General features: G+C 42.3%; 2 protein-coding genes and 1 long non-coding RNA gene across 4 annotated transcripts in view; 2 read left to right on the top strand and 1 right to left on the bottom strand.

The window, feature by feature from the left end:
- The window catches only part of LOC145457805 (uncharacterized), a 569,341-nt gene that overhangs the window by 470,248 nt on the left and 79,398 nt on the right, over positions 1–19,695 (bottom strand). The gene's annotated exons all lie outside the window — the stretch shown is intronic.
- Positions 1–19,695, top strand: part of LOC145457667 (C-type mannose receptor 2-like) — a 312,234-nt gene that overhangs the window by 226,566 nt on the left and 65,973 nt on the right. The gene's annotated exons all lie outside the window — the stretch shown is intronic.
- Positions 570–19,695, top strand: part of LOC145457518 (chromosome-associated kinesin KIF4A-like) — a 252,540-nt gene continuing 233,414 nt past the window's right edge. Inside the window, exon 1 of one of the 2 annotated variants that reach the window (XM_080335750.1) lies at positions 570–1,181. The gene's annotated coding sequence lies outside the window, so the exon portion shown is untranslated. The remainder of the gene's footprint in view (positions 1,182–19,695) is intronic. The other variant, XM_080335742.1, reaches the window with a different exon arrangement.

The following is a 19,695-nucleotide window of genomic DNA, read 5'->3' as shown; positions in this document are numbered from 1 at the left end:
TAATGTGGCGGAACAAGATTTGATCTTTTATTTTTGGTTATTCAAAGAACGATATGAAACGAGAATACCCCCCTCTCATAGATGGTTTGAATGGTCAAGAACCCCACCCGAATATATCAAACTTGGATTGAAATGCTTTTGCAAACGAGTTAATGATACCCTTTCTGATGAAAAGCCCTTTGTTATTGACTACCAAGGAATACTAGAAAACCACAAGATGATAAAAAACATGGCCTCTGGAGATTATGAAAAGGCTAAACTTTTGTGGTTCCACTATATGGCTCGAATGCATCCTATGGAAAACTTGATCAAGGATGAATGGGTGAAGGAACAAGCCGAATCCACGGAACCCTTTTACCCCGAGGATACTGTAAATGTCCTAGTCCTATGAATATGGTTAAGTTCATGAATAATATTGATTTCATGTATTTCTACTGCATGTGTATAAAGCGTTATAACTGACCGACGCTATGTATCAACGGTCAGGACTCCTTGTGTTGTACAGTGTGCACAAGGTATATAATCTAATGTTTCACGATTCACGGTTTATTTGATGTTTATTTCGTCACTGCTGCTTTGTGATATTGTGATATAGTATGTATATAAGGCGTTATACACTGCTACGCCCTTACCTTTAAGCAGGACTCTAGGGACATTATCACCCCCTAGTTTAACGGAAATAAAATCCTAGATTTTCGGGTGCGAACCGTTATTGAGAAAAATAATGCTAAACAATATAAAAATACAAAACTCTTAATACCATTCGAAAGGTAACATTAATTATGATAAGCATGATATTAGAGAACTCATCAGCAGTGTTCAACTAAGCAACACCTTGTTAAGGGTAGTATAGAACAGGCTGATTAATAGGCCTATGGTAATGATAATTGTACTGACGATTTGACGTCCTTAATGCTGATTGTGTTCTTGTATTATGTGATGAAATATTTTTGAAATGATAAGCTTTTCGGCAGGACAGGCCGTCGCATGAATTATATGCGTAAACAAACCTTGGAGTATTGAAAATGTTTGTTAATTGTGTATGATGATGTATAGGTTAAACCATGCCTTGTGTTATAATTGATGAATGATGTGTATGCCAATTTTTAACCAAGCGTTGCATAGAGTTACCACATTTCCGTCTGCGCAATTAACTGATTGGAGTATTTGGTTGTATTAAGGTTTTAGAGTACACGTATAAGCAGGCCGTGTTATTTTTGGCATATGCCAAAACTGCCAAAAATAACTTATTTTTGGCATTTTTGGATTTTTATTTTTGGCAGTTTTGGCATCGTCCTCTAAATAAATAGTTTCAGCCTCGAATTAGTCACAAAAACGCTTTATTTGGGCTAGTTTGTCAAAAGACACCACAAAATTTGCAGCATCCACGTATAATCAGTGCCAAAAAACAATAACAAGAAGAAAAAACCTAACGATTTCATAGGTTAATAATAACAAACGAAACCACAAAATGTGCAGTATCCATCGGAATCGGTGCCAATAAGCAAAAAAAAAGAAAGAAAAGCCTAACGAACACGCTCAACAGCTGATTGTTACAGCTGTTGAATAGACTTGAATCGTTTGCACTGTAACAGTGCATCCAAACTCAGGTCAGCTAAGTTTCTCCTAAATTCATTTCTCGCCCAGCGAATCTGGGAAATATCGGCTTCAACAGTAGCCGTTGAGGGAAAGAATAATGCCAGTCACCCACAAAAGGTTTTCAGAGCTTCAAAATCTTTGGAGGGCCGAACCGGCTTCCATGCATCATGAAAAGAGTTCACTTCGCCAGTGCCATCGATCTCATCGCGGAAAGAATTTTCTTCCCGATCCTTTTCCAGGAGTTTCCTGTGTTGTCTCTCAACACATTCTATTTAGTAGACCGACTATCATTTCTCCATCAGTCTACCGATATATTTTCGGAGGACTTTTGTCACTTCAGGTGGTTTTAATATTACCAACTTGCATGGAAGAGTCCTGGGAAGGTTAGCTTGTTTAAGAACATTGACGCAACAAGACTGTCTGGCAAAACGAGACTATGCAGCTCAGAAATAGCCAGACAGTTTGTTGGGTCACAATGTTCAACTCGATCACAATGCAAAAATCGTGGTTGATTTTGGGGGTTCCAGTTCCATGAGCAGACTATAATTTATATTTTAATAATTAGCACTGCGGCAGCTTCTCATTGATACCCGTTTCATCAAATTTAGCGCTCGACAAGCCGGTCAAAACTAGCCGTAAAATTGCCTTTGGACAAATGGAAAGTATGACGAAACCAAATGTAGTCAGCCGTTGAATCTCGCTGTGCCCACACAATTTAGGACACCATGCTTTCACCCCTAATGGGTGGGCAGGACCCAGATTGAGAAACCTGCCTTTCAGAAACGCTCTTCTGGCTTGTAACGCGGTCCTGTTAACACAACACCATGAACAAAATACACTATTTGGCAGGCCGTTTTATTTTTGGCATATGCCAAAAATTGCTTATTTTCGGCATTTTGAAATTTTTATTTTTGGCAGTTTTGGCATCTGGCTCCTGAAATGCCAAAAATAACACGGCCTGCGTATAAGGTTAAATTAGAATTTTGGACCTAATGGTCATTGGCTGTTTGGAAACAAGACAATATTACAACTACGGAATACTTCAATCAACATTTACGACTGTGAAAAATCTCAAATCAACATCTACAGATCTACGAACGTCGTCAGTACTACACAAGAGAGCAAAGAGTGTCAACTTTGTCCTACGAAGTATCCCGAACAAGTGTGGACTACTCGCATAACAATCGTTGTGGAGCTGCACTATAAAAACAAAATTGGTGGCCAGTACGGGGAAACTTCCGGTGCACAGATATTGACCAATCGATGCTTTCTAAGACGACTATCGTAAAACTTGTACTTGTTGTATCCTTGCTTTCATCGTCTGTATCTCTCCTTATCATATTGGCAGCAATTTATCTGCACGTATCGCCTGGAGCGCTTTCTAATCTGTTGAACGTATTTTTGGGATCTAATAGCAGCGAATCCACTGCTTACGTCCAACCCACGAATACGCCTCAAGGATCTACAGCATATTTTAACGAGTCTTCACCTGATCTACTACCTTCGGTCAACAGTACTTTCTCCGGTCATTAATAAGGGCTATGCGAAGGATGTTGAAAGCATTCAAAAGGAAAAAGTCGTCAGAAGCGACGGATGAACTCAAACAAGGTATTACCTTGCTTAAAGCGACACAAAAACGCCATGAAGATGTACGGCGACAAGAGAGACAACTTGCTAAGGATGTGGCTGAACAAATGGAACTATTAAAAGAGGTGAAGACAGCTTTACCAGAAACTATGAAGGGTCTGGAGAAGGCAAAGAAAGAGGTTCGAAAAGCTCAAGCGGACCTCAAAGCTGTTTGTGATGCCACAACAAAAGTTAGCGGGAAGGTCTCCACCGACGTGCTGAATGACATTCTTACGTCAGAGTTTGAGCTCGGAAAGTCGCATGCACAGGCTACGCGAGATAGAATCCAATCTTCCGTTTCGACGGTACTTCCAAATGCACCGGAATATGATCCTCCGGCTTACGTTCCCCTCGCGGAGCAGATGTCGGGTTACGTAAAACAAGGGCCAACGATGACGGTTCGCAAGGGCTTAGATTGTCATACTGTTACGGCCGTCTATCCTACGTTACCTGGTTCTGAGGCGACCTTGCCGTCAGACGCTCGCATGGGGACGACACCATGCTTCCACGTGGGAAGTGGTGTACGCGCCAAACAGAAGAAGCAAGACCCCGTAGAAATGCCAAGCTTCATTAGACGTGGGGGAAGCGAGCCCCCTGTTGCGTCAAAGCAAAAAAAGAATCCCTTAGATAAATATATGGGGTATCGAGGATGGCAGGAACGTCGTGATGAGGAGAAGGATTCTCGAAGACGAGCGGGAAGTGCGGATGGCGAATCCCGACGGGTGACCTTCCAAGAACAGGGTGATATTAGAGAAGATACGGAAGACACCGAAGACGACGATTACGATATTCGTATGCGAATATTGGCTCGAGAAATAAAGGAGGTTGGGAAGTCTCTCCGAAGTTCCGAAGACTCGTCGGATGAAGATACGGATGAGGGCCGATCTAACAACCCAACTTATCCAAAGATGCCTCGTTTTATCTCTACTCCTAACGATCGTAACAGAAAGTCAGGGCAACAACAGCCGCACCAATATCCTGGTGTTTCGGCCCCATTGCTCAATGTGTCTACTAAAATCCAATCAGAAAAAGAAATGCTTCAGCTTATGATGGACCCTGGAGACATGCCACTGCTAAAATGGATGGAGAATTCGATGCGACGAATACGCCACGGTACCGGAAATACGGATGTGGATGTTATTTTGGCAAATGCCTTGCAGAAGAAATTGAGGGCTGCTGGTCGACACAAGCAGGCTACCCAACTGGGAAATTTTTTTAACACCAATTCGGGGGAAGCAGAATGGGAATCGGTGATGAGATCTCTTTCCCTATCCAATCCCCAGGGTTTGGTGAATGATGAAAAGATCATTGGGGATTTCCGCAGAAATTATCGCTGGGAGGATGAGCCGTTACCCCTGCTGAATAGCGCCTTGAAGCAACTGGAAATAGACATGGATAGCAAAATTAAGAAAAATCCGGACGGATTACGTCTTTTCCGAAATCTACGACAACGTCTACCAGAAGCACTGAGATTGATGTTACGAGGTTGGGAAGAGGATAAACGGTGGCGGGATGTTGCGGAGGAACTACAACTTGTTTGGAACTCCGAGTTTCTGGACGAACAAGAGACGCGCCCCAGGTATCAGGAAACAAAGGAAGTGCGTGATACAAAACCGGCCTTGCCGCCGGTACACATTTATAATGTTCAACCGGCGGGGCAAATAGTTCACAGTTATCCCACTCATGGAAGCGAGGACAGACAGCTCAACACCCCTTCTCCACCTGGTGTAACACCACCACCGCCGGTGGCACAACCACCCTCGCCCCTGCAACCATTGAATAACTTTGGGGGGTCAACATCTCCTGGACCACCTAGAGTGACCCCACCGCGCCAACCTGACAATACAGGACAGGTTCCGATGCGACGCCGTAATCCTCAGCGTAATGCTCGCCTAAATCGACCCCCTACTCACATCATAAACGGTAATGGACCTGGTAGACGAGGACAATACTCAAGGGCCAGGCCAGTACAACAACAGAATGGGCGTACGGCATCAACGAGACCTAACGAACAACCAACGAGAATAACAAGATCTTCACGTGCTAGCCCAGGACCAGGAACCTCGAACCGAAGTCCGCGAATGGCGAACACACAAGATTCTGGGATGGGTGCTGACAGCTCACAGATTACTCCGTCTAGCAGCCAGGAAGCCCGCAACATTGCTGACAGCCAAGGTGAGCGATACAATTTTCTTGGAAATCCGAATATGTTCGCTCCTCTAGGCTTATATCTAAATCCCACTCAGGGACAATCGCTGTCCGTCTGTTATTACTGTAAGGCACCGGGACATCAATCCCGTAATTGCGTGGCTAAATTCATACTTTGGTTAAACGATAAGGTCCTTGCCAAAGATGAGGAATTAGGTTGGATAATTCGGGGGCGAGTAAGACCAGTACCGCCTCATGTAAAGGCATCGGCAGAACGTAATTGGAAACCTTTTCTTGAGAGAAATGGGATTCAGACAATTGAAGGTTTGGACCGGTATCTTGCTTTACATGGCTCTCCTTCTTTCGTGCAAAGAACCGCTCTGTGCGAAGCTTATTACGATACCAGGCCAAAAAATCGAGATAGAACCCACTGGCATGATAGGGATCAATGGGGTCCTCATGGACCACCTGCACGTCCATCTGGGGGAAATACCCAAGTGGACTGGGCGAAACCTCAATATCATGATCGCCCGCGTCGATATGATGCTTCATATTGGACGGACGAGGAACTAAATCAAGGAATACGACTTTCAAAAAACGTCTTGGGGTGCTGATTGATCCGGTGAATCAGCTCCCAGACAATTTAATAATTCAACATATAAAAACTGTACATAACTCTTCTTTACCCTTATTTACATTTCTTGATATGCCGGATGACCCTCTACAGCCCGACTTTACGGAATTGTTTGGTGGCCAATTGTTGTATTTGATTGATACCGCAACTGGTACGAAATTCCTAGCTGACACGGGGAGCATCCCCAATTTGATAATGAAAAAGGTCGTTATTACTAAATACCCACAAAGCTGGGAAGAACGTCAACCGATAGACATGGAATTGACTGGAATAGGGGGCTCGTCCCAAGTGGACTCCTTCGTGGAAATTAATATTGATGGTCTGTCCGTTCCATTTGTGACCGGATCAGGAGTCCCACTTAATATCATAGGACTGAAATGGATTGAGGAAGTCCAACAATTACCAGGCATAACTACGGAATTCAAAACCCCGTCCAACGCAAATGAGGAGTTGTCATTAGTATCACTACTTGATGAAAACCAGGGTGATCAAAGGGACGGAACCAAAGTCGGAAGCAGTATTAGCTACACTGTAACCGACGATGGGTTGATGGATGCTGCAAAACAAAGTATTGTGGAGCGGAAAATTGCCGCTGGCGCGAGTACCGAGATGGAAATAACCACTGGTACGAGCGACGAGTTGATATTAGCAACTAACGTCACACATAACCCAAGGGAAACTATAGGTGTCGAGACAGGAATGCCTGCTGACACCGTTAATGAAGACGTCGAGCGTGGAATCCCCGCTGGCGTAAAGATGGACCTGCACGAGAAAACTGGTCCCGAACACTCTCGCGGATGCACTTGTCCGGATGACGATAAAAATCCGGCCCATAGATGCATGGCGACTACTACAGCTGATATCCAGAGTGGAATGTCCGCTGGCGAGAATAAAGACCTGCACGAGAAAACTGGTCCTAAATGCTTTCGTGGATGCACTTGTCCGAATAACCTTAATGATTCGGCCCATAGTTGCATGACGACAACCATAGTAATGAGTACTTTCCCAAAAGGTTCAAATGAAGCAGCAATTGCCGGTCAGCCGGATACACGTCCGGATATGTCCGACAAGGAGTCTGGGGATTTTAGGATGCACGTCTCCCCAGAAAAAGGGTCCCCGGCGGAAAAGGAGTCCGTCGGCGTGGCGGTAGGTGCGGGCACGCGCCGAGATCAGAGGCCTACATCGAAGGACCTCACCCTCTCTCCACCAACACCGACAACCCGGTCATCACGAATCTCAAACCAGCCTATGACTGGGCCAGTCACTACGTATGTTTTACAGAAAGACACTCACCCACGTGTCAAGACGGAGCTCGAAAATCTCTGTGCACAATCGGTAGCGCTGGCCAAACTCCCATACAAACCTCCTGATCTGACGACTCCGGAAAATACCATTATCGCTGATGATGTCTGGAAAGCCATCTACGCACCGTTCGCGTCCGAACTCGAGGACCTACGGGACCACCTTGGCGCTCTACAAACCATGAAATACAAATGCGACATCGAGCTTAAAGATCCCTCGACGAAACCATTTGTGTCTGGGCCTTATAATCTGAAGGGGGAGGGCCAGGCAAAGGCATTGAAAGAAGCGGTAGATAACTTCCTGGACTTGGGCGTCATTGAACGAGGTTTTGCTGAATGGAAGTTGGCTATCTTTGTGGTCCCTCAGAAAATGAATGAGAGACAAAAACAGGAGGACGGATGGAAGCAAGCCTGGAGAGTAGTACAGAATCTCCAACCCCTTAATGCGGCCATAAAATCAATAGAAGTACCTCCACCTCTTGTACCAGACGTAAAGCAGCTCGCCCAAGGCAGAGAAGTGCTTTCTCTCCTTGATTTGAAGAAGGCCTATTTCCACATGGATGTAACGGAAAGATCTAAACAATATGTGGGTATAGCCATCAAAGGGATGCATGTAAGATGGCGTGAAATGCCGATGGGGCTTAAAACTGCTGTGGCTCTTTGGAGCGCGAATATGCAGGAATGCGTGGTGAAACCAATAACGGAAAATTATCGTAAATACATGAAGCAAAATGGCCGGCCGGATGAGGAGAATGCGACGCCTATGGAGGCGTACATAGACGACATTTTTCTCAGCACAAAAACGGTAGAGGACCATTTGCTACTGCTACGTATGGTATTTGAACAACTTGCCAAGATGAAGCTAACGGTTAGCATAAATAAGTGTTTCATTGGGAAACGAAGGGTGAACCTTTTGGGGGCAACCTTGACGGGGAAAGAGATTGAGGTTCAGCCCGAAAGAATAAGGGCTTTACGAGAACTCTCACCACCCCATAATGTGTACGAGCTGCGGGGGTGGATTGGTGCCCTTCGCTATATCTCGGAACATATTCCTGAGTTAAGTTTGAAGCTGGCCAAATTCGATGCGCTGACAGGTAAGGTTCCTGCGACACAAGGACGAGTGACGCCTGTGCTATGGACCAACGAATTACTGCAGGATTTCAAAACGGCACAAGCAGCCCTCGATGATGCTAAGGTTCTGTACCATCTGGATCCAAATCTTCCCATTTTTGTGGAAACGGACGCTTCAGATATTGGGTTTGGATCAATCATTTTTTATACGGAAAAGGGGTGCAAGCCGCCTTTCGAAAAAGTCTACCCAATTGCTTACTACAGTCAGAAATGGGCGACTCCAACGGCAAAAGCTTATGATCCATGTACAAAGGAATTGAAAGCCTTAAAGGATTCGGTGGAAAAATGGCAGTCAATGTTGAGAGCCCTATCCTTTACAATAATCACTGATAATACTGGGGTATTTGGGCTACTCAAAAGAATGACGGACAAAGCAAAAAATCCCAGCCCAAAACCCCTAATTCAAAGGTGGCTCAATCATCTCGCAGGATTCCAAATAAAAGAGGTAATTCATTTAAGTACGATGCAGGTATTTACGTCAGATGGATTGTCTCGATCTTATTGGATGGAAATGGCTGCGGGAGAAGATGATCCACATGTTTGGGCGACAATTCCCAAGAAAAAGAGCGTTTCGTACCGACAGGAAAGACCCCGACCGGAAAAAATACAGCAGACACTGATGTATCATTGTCGACATGAACTTTGTGACAACTCGGTGGACGGGTTCCATCCCTGGGAAGATATTAACGGTGCCCTCCAAAAGAAAACTGGGGAACAAATGGAAATGGACGAAATACAGAGCGTCATGCAAAGGTGCGACAGAGCAATAACCTCGGAATATGGTCTGGCGGCCGCCCATGGACATACAAAAGGGTTGCCCCCTCCGTACTGTAAATATGAAGGTAACGAGGTGTTGTACCACATGACGACCGAAAACAATGCAAGACAGATAATGTCCGCAGGCATTGAACGAATGAACAGAAGATTCATTCATTTGAGCAAAACGATAACGAAGAAAAGCAAAAAACGAAATGTGGTAATTTGCATGAAAGCAGCAGATCTAAGGAATGAGGGACTCGTACTGCTGCAATCAAACGTACAAGAGGTGGTGTTGTGCGAAGGCCCTATACCACCCACAGTCATACAAAAGATTTAGAGCTGTTTTTGGCAGAGTGTAAATATGTGACATAATGAGGGAAAAGCGGAAAAATCCATATAATGGAAGCAAACGGAAAGACTGAAACCTCGTAACTAGAAAAAATGCTGAGTCAGCATTTTTTGACTCGTGCGAGAAAAACGAGAGAACGAGAAGAAAAAAGAGATTAAAATGATAGAATAAGGAAATTGAATTAAATGATCATGGGGAATCATGATGGATGACGTCAATCATACACACGAGTAAAGCGGGCATATACTTCACTAGTTCCAATTTTTTTTTCGGTTTGTGCTTTAATTTGAGACATTTTTAGAGCGTAGGGCCCCTTTAAGCCACGGGTGGTTAACTTGCGGACGTACGGTCACATGTAGGCGTAAAATCATAATTTTGCGGCCGTTTTGAGTTTTGAGTAAACGTTAATATGGTGTACCACGACAAAATAGGTTGAAGAGCAATGATCTATATCAACGGTTCTCAACCGGGGGTCCACGGACCCCTGGGGGTCCGCGAAGCATTTTCAGGGGGTCCGCGAAGCCTCGAAATAGTTGATAACCTAATTCGTATTTCTTTCAATTCGGAAAATCACGAGGCAGTTTCGCTTCATTACTAGTAAAACTCCAGAGCTCACATCAACAGAATGGCCATCTGAGATGAAATATCCTACTGTGCAGATTCGTACTAATTGCTAAATTGCTGGCAATAGCCTACTGATACAAACATTTTGCTGTTTAGAGATGTTTTGTTGGGGATTGTGGGGAAAAAAGTTGGACGAGTATGGTCAATCATGGTGACTTCGAAATGTTAACAAAAATCCATGTTCTCCTGTGATATAAGGCTACGCAACGATTCTTCCATAATAACTTCAAGATAAACTGCTAGTCAGGGGTGGACAAACTTTTCGGCTAAAGGGCTTTATGAGATTTACGAACCATTATTCGTGGGCCACTTGAATGTTGATGACCTTTACCCGATTGGGTAATGGTGAAAACGATACGTATAATAATATGTATCAAAATCAATAACAATTGGCATGATGACTCAGTGTACATCGATGACCTAGACACGAACAGCGCGAAAAATTTTCAATGTTAATGAATGGATTCGGTCAACAATAATGTTACTTGCAAAAATTGTGGTTCGCCTCTGCATACCGCTGGGCTCATTTGGCAAGATCAACGATTATCCGGCACTTTGACTTTTCAATATCGCAGATTTCGTCGAATACGCGGAAGATTTTACTTTATGGTCAGATAGAAATGACCAGGCTTGACATAATTATTTTCAGTAAAAATACCTGCTTGTCAATTTTGGTGCCATATTTGTTGCGATCATACCCAAATGTGCCGTCTGAAGCGTTACGCGGTCTCATTACATTTGTCGACACCTATATTTGTGGAAATGGGTTTTCGGCACTTTCGTTGGGTATTTTCAAAACACTACCACGTATTTCAGGAAAAGCAGTTGCAGAATTCGATTTGAAATAATAGAAGTCAACCAAATTTCTACATGAATAGTATGATCTTATTTCCAAGAAAAGTCATTTCGTTGCCGTATATCACTAAGCCGACAGTTATCATTTGTAAAAGATGACGTGATTGCACGATAATTGAGGAAAATTTGAATTAAAACTTCGTTGGGGTCCGCGGGGGCCGTGACGGTCTGAAAGGGGTCCGCGAAGACAAAAAGGTTGAGAACCACTGATCTATATCCTCCAACATCTCGCATGCATGCTAAGTGCTTGATCGCTGTTATGTGCTTGCTTTAAAAAAAATCAATTGTCAATTTCAACTATCCGAGGATCCGTGAGTTTGAGTTTCCTGCTAAGGAAATACGTGGTTTAGGTGTACGCAAACGCATAGCGCAAAATACAAAACAGTTACGCAATAAAAGATTCAGTGACGTCAACCTCACTGAATTGAATAATATTTTAAATGAATCATGTTTCGCATACCCGCTTATCGTACAACGAACGGTTGTCTGCATCGTCTCCAGCTCACAAATGCTTATAAAATGTTGTATCATCAGCAACAAAATCGCGGTTATTTTGAAGTGATAAGCTTGAACCGCGAGTTGTTAATGAAAACTCAGAACATGGGTCACTCTCTGAAATGCTTTGAGAACTTCTGGACCAGTGGTTCTCAAACTGGGGTGACCTCCCCTCCTTGGGGCTAGTGAAAGCATATGAATGGGGGGGGGCGCGAAGATGCGGTCAACCAGAAATATTTTTGGCGCTCCACGCGATTTGCCTCCATTTCATAATTATTGATCTCTGTACAGTCCGAATTTTATATTTCGTAATTCTCTCATCAACACTCATAATCTTCCATGCCATCGAACTATTCGTTAAAATTGCCAGCGTTCTGTTTGCATTTTTCAATATGACGAAAAGGGGCGCGCGAAATTTTTCAGTATCATAAAGGGGGGAGTGTCAAAAAAGTTTGAGAATCACTGCCCTGGACCGATGGATTTTCCTATAGTTCGTGGGGAACATATGGTAAACGGACGATGGGGTCGCACGTGTGTGGTAATAATGCAATTCTGACCTGACGAAGTAATTAAATTTTGGGGACATTGAACAATCTGAAACTGACTAGGCCAGTGATTCCCAGCCAGGGGGAATTTCCCCCTTCTGGGAAATGATGTAATTGTCAGGGGTGAATTTTGCTTTACGTTTTTAAGGTACCTGCCAAATTATTGTTTTTCGAACTGTAAAGTAGACAACTAGTTGTTTACGAATGTATGTTCCTATTAGCTGTTTTCGCTGGCAGTATGTTCAACTGCTATTTGAAATCTCACCTTTACATACAAATTCCCCTATTTTTAAAATAATGCAGATGTGCTGAAAGTGCAGTTCGCGAGACAATTTGTTGGGCTCGCGACGGCTTCTCAACAAATTTGTCCTATAAGCGGCCTCTGGTGAAAGCATTTATCCTACTTTCAACCGTTTCAAGCAGGGCTGTGGAGTCGGAGTCGGAGTCGGTGGAGTCGGAGTGAGAGTTTGGCTAATTTTCGGTTGATGGAGTTGGAGTCGGAGTCGTGAAAATGACCCTGACTTCGACTCCGACTCCCACTCCAACTTCTTTATCATGAAAACAATCACTTACAAATGTACCTTTAAATTACTAATAATAACTATAATAGGATTTTTATGTACCATCAATCACTGTTATTAGTAAAGATACAGATCAGGGGCGGCCAAATTGTGCCCGCTGGCCAAATGTGGCCCGCGAAAAGGTTTTGTGTGGCCTGCGAGGTAATTTTTGAAATTGGATATAACATTAGGTAAAATTGCAAGGCCAACCCAAATTTGATTAGTCGGACTGCGAAATTTGATGATGACTAAGACATCAGTTTCGACGCATTGGCGTAACTAGGGGCCAGCCACATTCGTCTCAGATCTTCGTATATGACCATAAAGTTGAATATTTCGTAGCAGATTTATTTGGCTTGAAGTTTTTCTTAACACTTCGCATGGTTTATTGTCACATTTCTTGCATTTAGTATTGGAAACCCTCCTAGAAATTTTAAATACGCGTAATTTATAGAATAGAGTCCAACTATACTCGCAACTAGGTGATAACGTGTCGTCCAACATGCGACTTTGCTTGTGCGCTCGAAGCAAGATCGACGGCGTAGAAACATTTTCACTAAATGACAGAGGATTGTTCACCCAAACCGTCGAAATGCCAAATAATCATGTCCTTGCCAAATGAGCCCATTGCTATACAGAGGCGATCCCCAATATATGCAAGTTGATCGAATTGATCGAATATTTATTGAATTCATTCAATACCTTTAAAAAAATTTCCTGCTTTGCGCGACCAGGGCATGACTGCACAGTGAGTGCACACTGTACAGTTGAAACGGAGTTTCATGCCATAACTGTTATCAATTTTAAAGAGTAGTCATACAAGTCTTGTTTTCAATGTTACCGAATTCGGTTCATTTCTATCGGACGACTAAATAAATGTTATCAACATTCAAGTTGCCCGCGCAATGGTTCGTAAAACTCACGTGGTCATTTGACCGAAAAGGTTGGCCACCCCTGACATAGATAGAATTGGACATTATTTTCAAATTACAATTCAGTTGCATAGAGTGAGAAAGAAGCAATATGCATATATGCTTTGGACTCTTATCGGTGATTTTTTCGCGTGTAAATATTTTTTGAATGCAAGTATATCACATTCCTGCATTCCATGACAAGCACCCACGCTAACCACTGTATTGTAATTCCAGATGTTATAGTTTTCGTCTTGAACGAATCACGGCACAAAACTACAATAAGAGCACGTTTTAAACAAGGGCTATGCTTTATAAATAATTGTTTTCAAATGATTTTTGTTTTAATACAGTCCTAGTTACAACCAATCTGATTCGGATCTGATTTACGAATGTTAGCGTCAGGCGACGTATTGCTAATAATTACTTTGATGAAGCATGGGTGATCTTATTCCGTCAAATTACTTAATGATTGTCGCTACTCAAAAGATAATGGAATCGCTCACACATACCAGACCAAACTAACAGAATAACTTATTTCGTGAAACACTTACGATCCTGATTTCGCATTCTTTCACGTGGTGAATTATTTTCCATCACGAGCCGCATTTATACCGGGGTGCTCAAATTGCAGAACAGGCACCAGAACGTATGAATATCGAAGGTTTCGGTCAACATGCGGTGGTCATATTTTGGCCACCTTTATATCGCCTCTGATCTTTTTGGCACACTTCGTGGCCTGGCATATTGGACAAATCCACATATATCTTTGTGTGTGTTGGGGCGGAAAAGGGCCGGAGCCAGAATGTCGATACCTAAATGTTTCGCATCCACAGGCTGCACATTCCAGAGCTACACTATCCCATCGTTTCCAAGCGATGTCAGAAACTCATCGTTTCCTGATGATCGCGTTTACAGACTCATTTCTGTAAATTGTGCTTATTATAATGAAATCAATAAATATAGTGACATTAATCACGACAACCTCGGAAGAAAAATTCCAGTTGAATAAATCTGCCTACAATACTTCACTTTATGCTTATTAAGGAAGTAATTTTAAGCCTCCATCGTGCTTCGAGTTTAGTTGGAAAATTAGAGTGAAAGATTTTGTATGCCGCATTTTATTTTTTGGAAGGTGCTTCGTGGTCCCATAAAATTGTCTTCTTTGTTTGTGGTATTCATGTTGTTTGTCGACTACTATGTTCATTCACACCAGGCCGATTTTCGTCAGTATTTATTCCGTAGCCGCCGACTTGTAGCACGGCCCACTTCTAGGCGTTCATAAGACCCAGCTTCCATGGATGAGATGGCGAGGAAGAGCCTAGCTAAACCTCCAACAATTTGGTAGGAATTCCAGAGTCGACCTCGGTCGGACTCGAACCCGCAACCCATTGGTGCCGCAACCACTACGCTATCTATCCACGTAAAATTGTATTAAAAGGACCGCGGACGCCATTTTAGATCCTCTGAGCTAGGTCAGGTGAATGGACATAGCAGCCTTTTGCGATATCTCGTAATCTTGCAGCACTTTCGAGCATTCTAAATTTCTGCGACTCTCCGGTTGGCTATTACTGGTCTAAAAGCGTCGAGTATTTTACTAGGTGCAATCGTCATATTGTATACCGATAGAATTTCTTTTATTGCTAAACTTCGTATATTCTGATAACTACGTGAACCACCATATGGAAGTGACATGTGACAATTCTAAAAGATAGCAAATGTGATCATAGTCTCAACAAATAACCTATTTTCTATATAAATGCAGCTGTGGACATTAGCTACCAGCCAGACTCATTCGGCGGTATCGAATTGCGACTGTTGGAAATGCAATTCATTTCCTTATACTTTGCAAGTACAGTAATGGCCATTTGGGAAGTCACATTATTAAAACAACCGCTTGATGTGTGATATCGATTCAGCCTGGTAAGATATGCAACTTCTCGTCAATATTGCGACAAGATGAGGTTTTGCTAACCTTTCCGAGCGTTTCACTAGTAAGAACATTGGATGTGAGGTTGGAGACTCATTACCATTTCTCCTGTCCGTAACAAACTGCGCTCAGGTCGATCAAACACTCTTTCCGTCGTTACGCAAAAGAGTACACTCTAAATTCCAAGCGTTACATTAAAACACAATATGACTTTTTTCCATCTCTCGAGATGCGTGAGTGTGAAGTAAACACCGGCATAGCGAGAGAGCGGCGTGTGTTTTCGCCTGAGTGACATAAAGGTGAGCTAAATCGAGCTCATTCCTCATTTTCCTCTTCTCGTAATATTACGTCACAAACGATGTGGTATCGCACGCTCGATGGTGTGACAGTCGCGGGAAGAGTGAGAACGTCCACAGAATTTTCAGTTTCAAGAGTAAAGTTGGCTGCAAGAGTTATTCGTAGTTGACGCCACGGATTTAAAATTGGCCGATTTTCTGCTAGGACGCGGTATAGAGCAGAGAGACACGTCGACTTATTGAACGGTAAGTGTTAAGTATATCGATCACACAAATCATAGAAAGCTATCAATGTAGGTTCTCTTTGATAAGGTTATGTCAAATAGCGCTGTTTTGCATGTAAACAGCTCGACTATTATTTGCTAACGTGCAGCAATGTTTCTTGGTGGATTGCACGCTTTAGATACAGATGGTACAGCCTACAACTGTTCTTTAATTTTGTGTTGTACCGGTAACGTTGCATCATATGATACTCGCATCAACGTGCATACTTATGTATACATTTTACGAGCAGTGTAACGATAATGCCGAAACTATTTGTGTAATTTCTTGTTCGTTCTGCATCCAAGTATATATCAATCAAGAATTCTCAGCCTGTGATTCAAGGTTATCACCACCATGTAAATCTTTATATTTGTACTTATTTTGTTATAACATTAAAATGAAGTCGAGTGTTGTTCTGGTGTAATGTACTGTAAAGACTGGTCTAGGTTCTTGTCAAAACAGCTACCCTGAATTCAATTGCGTTAAAACGTTTGTACAAGCATCGGGGAGTATATTTTGCATATACCGCCGCTCCAATGTATTGCGTTTCGAGTCCAAATTCAATGCATTTGCCGTAGAAAGTAGTGATGCTTTTGAGTTCTGCAAATCAGTCACAAATTTGGTGACACACAGTATATTATTAGCAGGAATGTTGATCAGGTGTGGTGCCTTTGAAGGTCGTCCTGCTAAAGCTAGTGATGTGATTATTATTTCATACGTTTGGGACTACGAAGCATGTATTTTCTTTCAGAAAATGATGTATGTAGCTCGGCTTTTGGATTACTGGTGGATGATGATTTTATTAAAATGAATTTCAAAGTGGGTGTCATGCGTCGTTTGATGAGCCTGAGAGATGTGAGTATATTGTTTCCATATTCATAGCTACGAATTTTCCATTGTAAAAAGGAGTGATGTTTATCATCTAATCTTGTCTTGCAGAAGTGGTTGACGTCTATCGAAAACAGCAAGATCATTGTAGTATCCCATGTTCCTGCTCCAAATAGTGATTTTGAACATCCAATGACTTCTCGATCACAAGCTCTTGATGTGTGTAGAACTTATTGGAGTAATTATTGCATTCACCTTTACATGGAAGTATATTTTACAGAAAAGTGAACTCAGTCAGAGGGAAAGAGAAGTTAGTACGGAGGACTCGCCTGTCTTGCCCTCATCAAGTACTTGCGTTTCGGTGTGAACATTTGCAAAACTATATGCCATCGAATGCTCGCATAAATTGAGTACTATCACATTTTAGGCGGAAGAAATTCTAACGAATCCAGGAAGTAGTGAACCCGGAATCGCAACTACCAGCAAGAAAAATTCAGTGCCCATGTTGCATCCGCATTGCAACATGGAAGAGTTGCCCATTGTATAGATGCGGTTGTTGAGGAGTGTGCATACCATGTCTTATCACAAGGTGATATGACATCCAAAGTAAAATTTCCGAATACTCGAGGCTTCTTTGTCAAAAGTATACATGCCTGCAATTTATTGGGCGTAATCACTGGGTAAGTGTATATTACAAGTTTCTCGACCTATAGTCATTAAACGAGTTTCTCAATTACAGACACATTTCTCGAAAAAACGAAACATTCGTCACAGGAGAAAGAAAACGATCAAGATACCATTATATACAATCGAAGGTAGCATCTAACATGGTCTCAATCAGTTCCATGTTTTCGTAACACTTGGGTAATATTTCCTCAAGGCATTGACCAAATAGAGTTTGGGAACGAAGCAAGTCTGATGAAAAAGTATACAAAACATACTCCGGACTGGGCAAAGATCAGTGTTCTGTTTCGAAAATCGCTTCGCTCGCGTCGCGATATATTGGCAGAAATGACTACACAAAGTGTGCGAGAAATACTAAAGAAATTTCCATATTTTTTCAATGTGAAACTAGTGAGTATGTTAACTCTTGGAAAGAATGTGCTCAATTTACTCTCATTTTCAGTGAGTAAGTGATAACTAGGGCAAGTTTCTGTTGCACTAAAATCACAAAAAAGTTGCATTTAATTTTGACAAAAGCTGCAGTCAAAAGTTGCATTTAAAATTTTTGTTGAATTATTTAGGTATGAGATACTCAAAAGGCTCCGTTGTATAACCTAATTCCTGCACAGCTGTCAACGACGAACTCCTCGTGTACCACCTAAAAATAGTACATTGAATGCTCTCTCATTCGAAATTTCATGCTGGTGACGTCATATTTTGTGATACGATTGTTGATGTACAATATTCTTTCCGATTCTCTACTAGTTGCTGACGATTACCCCTGACGAGTGTCAGCCGAAAATATTCGGGTTCATTTCAATATGAAAATACTATTCAATTGTATATTGAAGTTCTGTACCTCCAAGAAGCTCTATAAAAGTTGCAGCAAAAATTGGCTATAAAATAGAGAAAAGTTGCACTATAAAATATCTCCAGACAGCTTAAAACACCATAGTACATAGATTATGAGTATCTACGAAGCTGTCAGAAGCTGTAAAAAAAGTTGCCAAAGTTGCAAAAACTTAGTGATAACTGATGATAACATAGTAATGCCCTTTTTCAATGTTGAGATCCGAGAAGAATTCGAGCTTTTGACATCGTGCTCGACAGCAGAAATCATACAGCGCTACCGCACTATGCTTTCCACCGTGGATACAATAATCGGTGGAATGTCTGGAGAAACGGTCAGTACCGTATACTAGATCATTTATCATTCTCCTACCTACTGTTTTTCGCAGAATTATTTGACTATCATTTAGAATTTTAGATCAAAGTGGAACCCCCTAAGGCAGTGGTTCCCAACCTGTGGTACGCGTACCACTAGTGGTACGCGAAGGTCTTCCAAGTGGTACGCGAGTAGATTTTGGTTATTTTTTCGACCGAAGGAAGTTATTAGTTCAGGAAGGGTTGATTTTGAATTTTTTGAAGTTTTTTGACAAGTGGTGAAAAAACAATTCCATGCATCTCATCATCCCGGGCTGGTAATGCCTAGTTTAATAGAATTTGTTATTACTAGGGCGATTAAGTGTTAAGTCAAAAAATTGTCAAAATTATTGACAAAGTCAGAAAAATTTTTGACCCCTCCATTTCGTTTGTATCGTAGATTTTCATATTATACATCTTGTAGCCCACTTTATACGCCTACCGTTGTAGGCAGGGCCGTAACAGCACTTCGTCAGCCCCCCCCCCCCAAAAAAAAAAAACTTTGGTCTTGGGCCCCCCATAGGGTTATAGACGGAATTGAGCCAGCGCGAAGCGCGAAAATCTTCGATAATTTATGATAAAATCGGTCAATCAGATCGGCGATTGCATATATATTATGCTATCAATTTATTGTCCTCTCTACTCACGTAATTAGATTTACCGGTAGAGCTGAGTGAAGTGTCGTGAAAACGGGAGGGCCCGTAAATAATCATTAAACATCTTCGGACGGGCGGACCCGTTGATATGACTTCGTTACATGATGTTATTTCGTGACTTCCAGTCTGCTATATCAAAAAATATAGAATCGCCCAAACGTAGGCTTCTAGACTAAGCGACGCACACGATTTCAGATTGGTATTTCTTCACTGGCATAAAAATTTTTCCAGCGGGATGGTATTTGTCTTGTGAGGTTCAGATTGCAAAGACAGGAACATTCGGCGCCAGTCATTTAGGCGCCTATGGACAATTAAACC

The sequence above is a fragment of the Botryllus schlosseri genome, chromosome 2 (genome assembly GCF_051294905.1).
Source record: "Botryllus schlosseri isolate E-star chromosome 2, Bs_hap1, whole genome shotgun sequence".
NCBI lineage: Eukaryota > Metazoa > Chordata > Ascidiacea > Stolidobranchia > Styelidae > Botryllus > Botryllus schlosseri.
The sequence above is the reverse complement of the archived record's forward strand: the minus strand, read 5'-3'. Positions and strand labels throughout refer to the sequence as shown.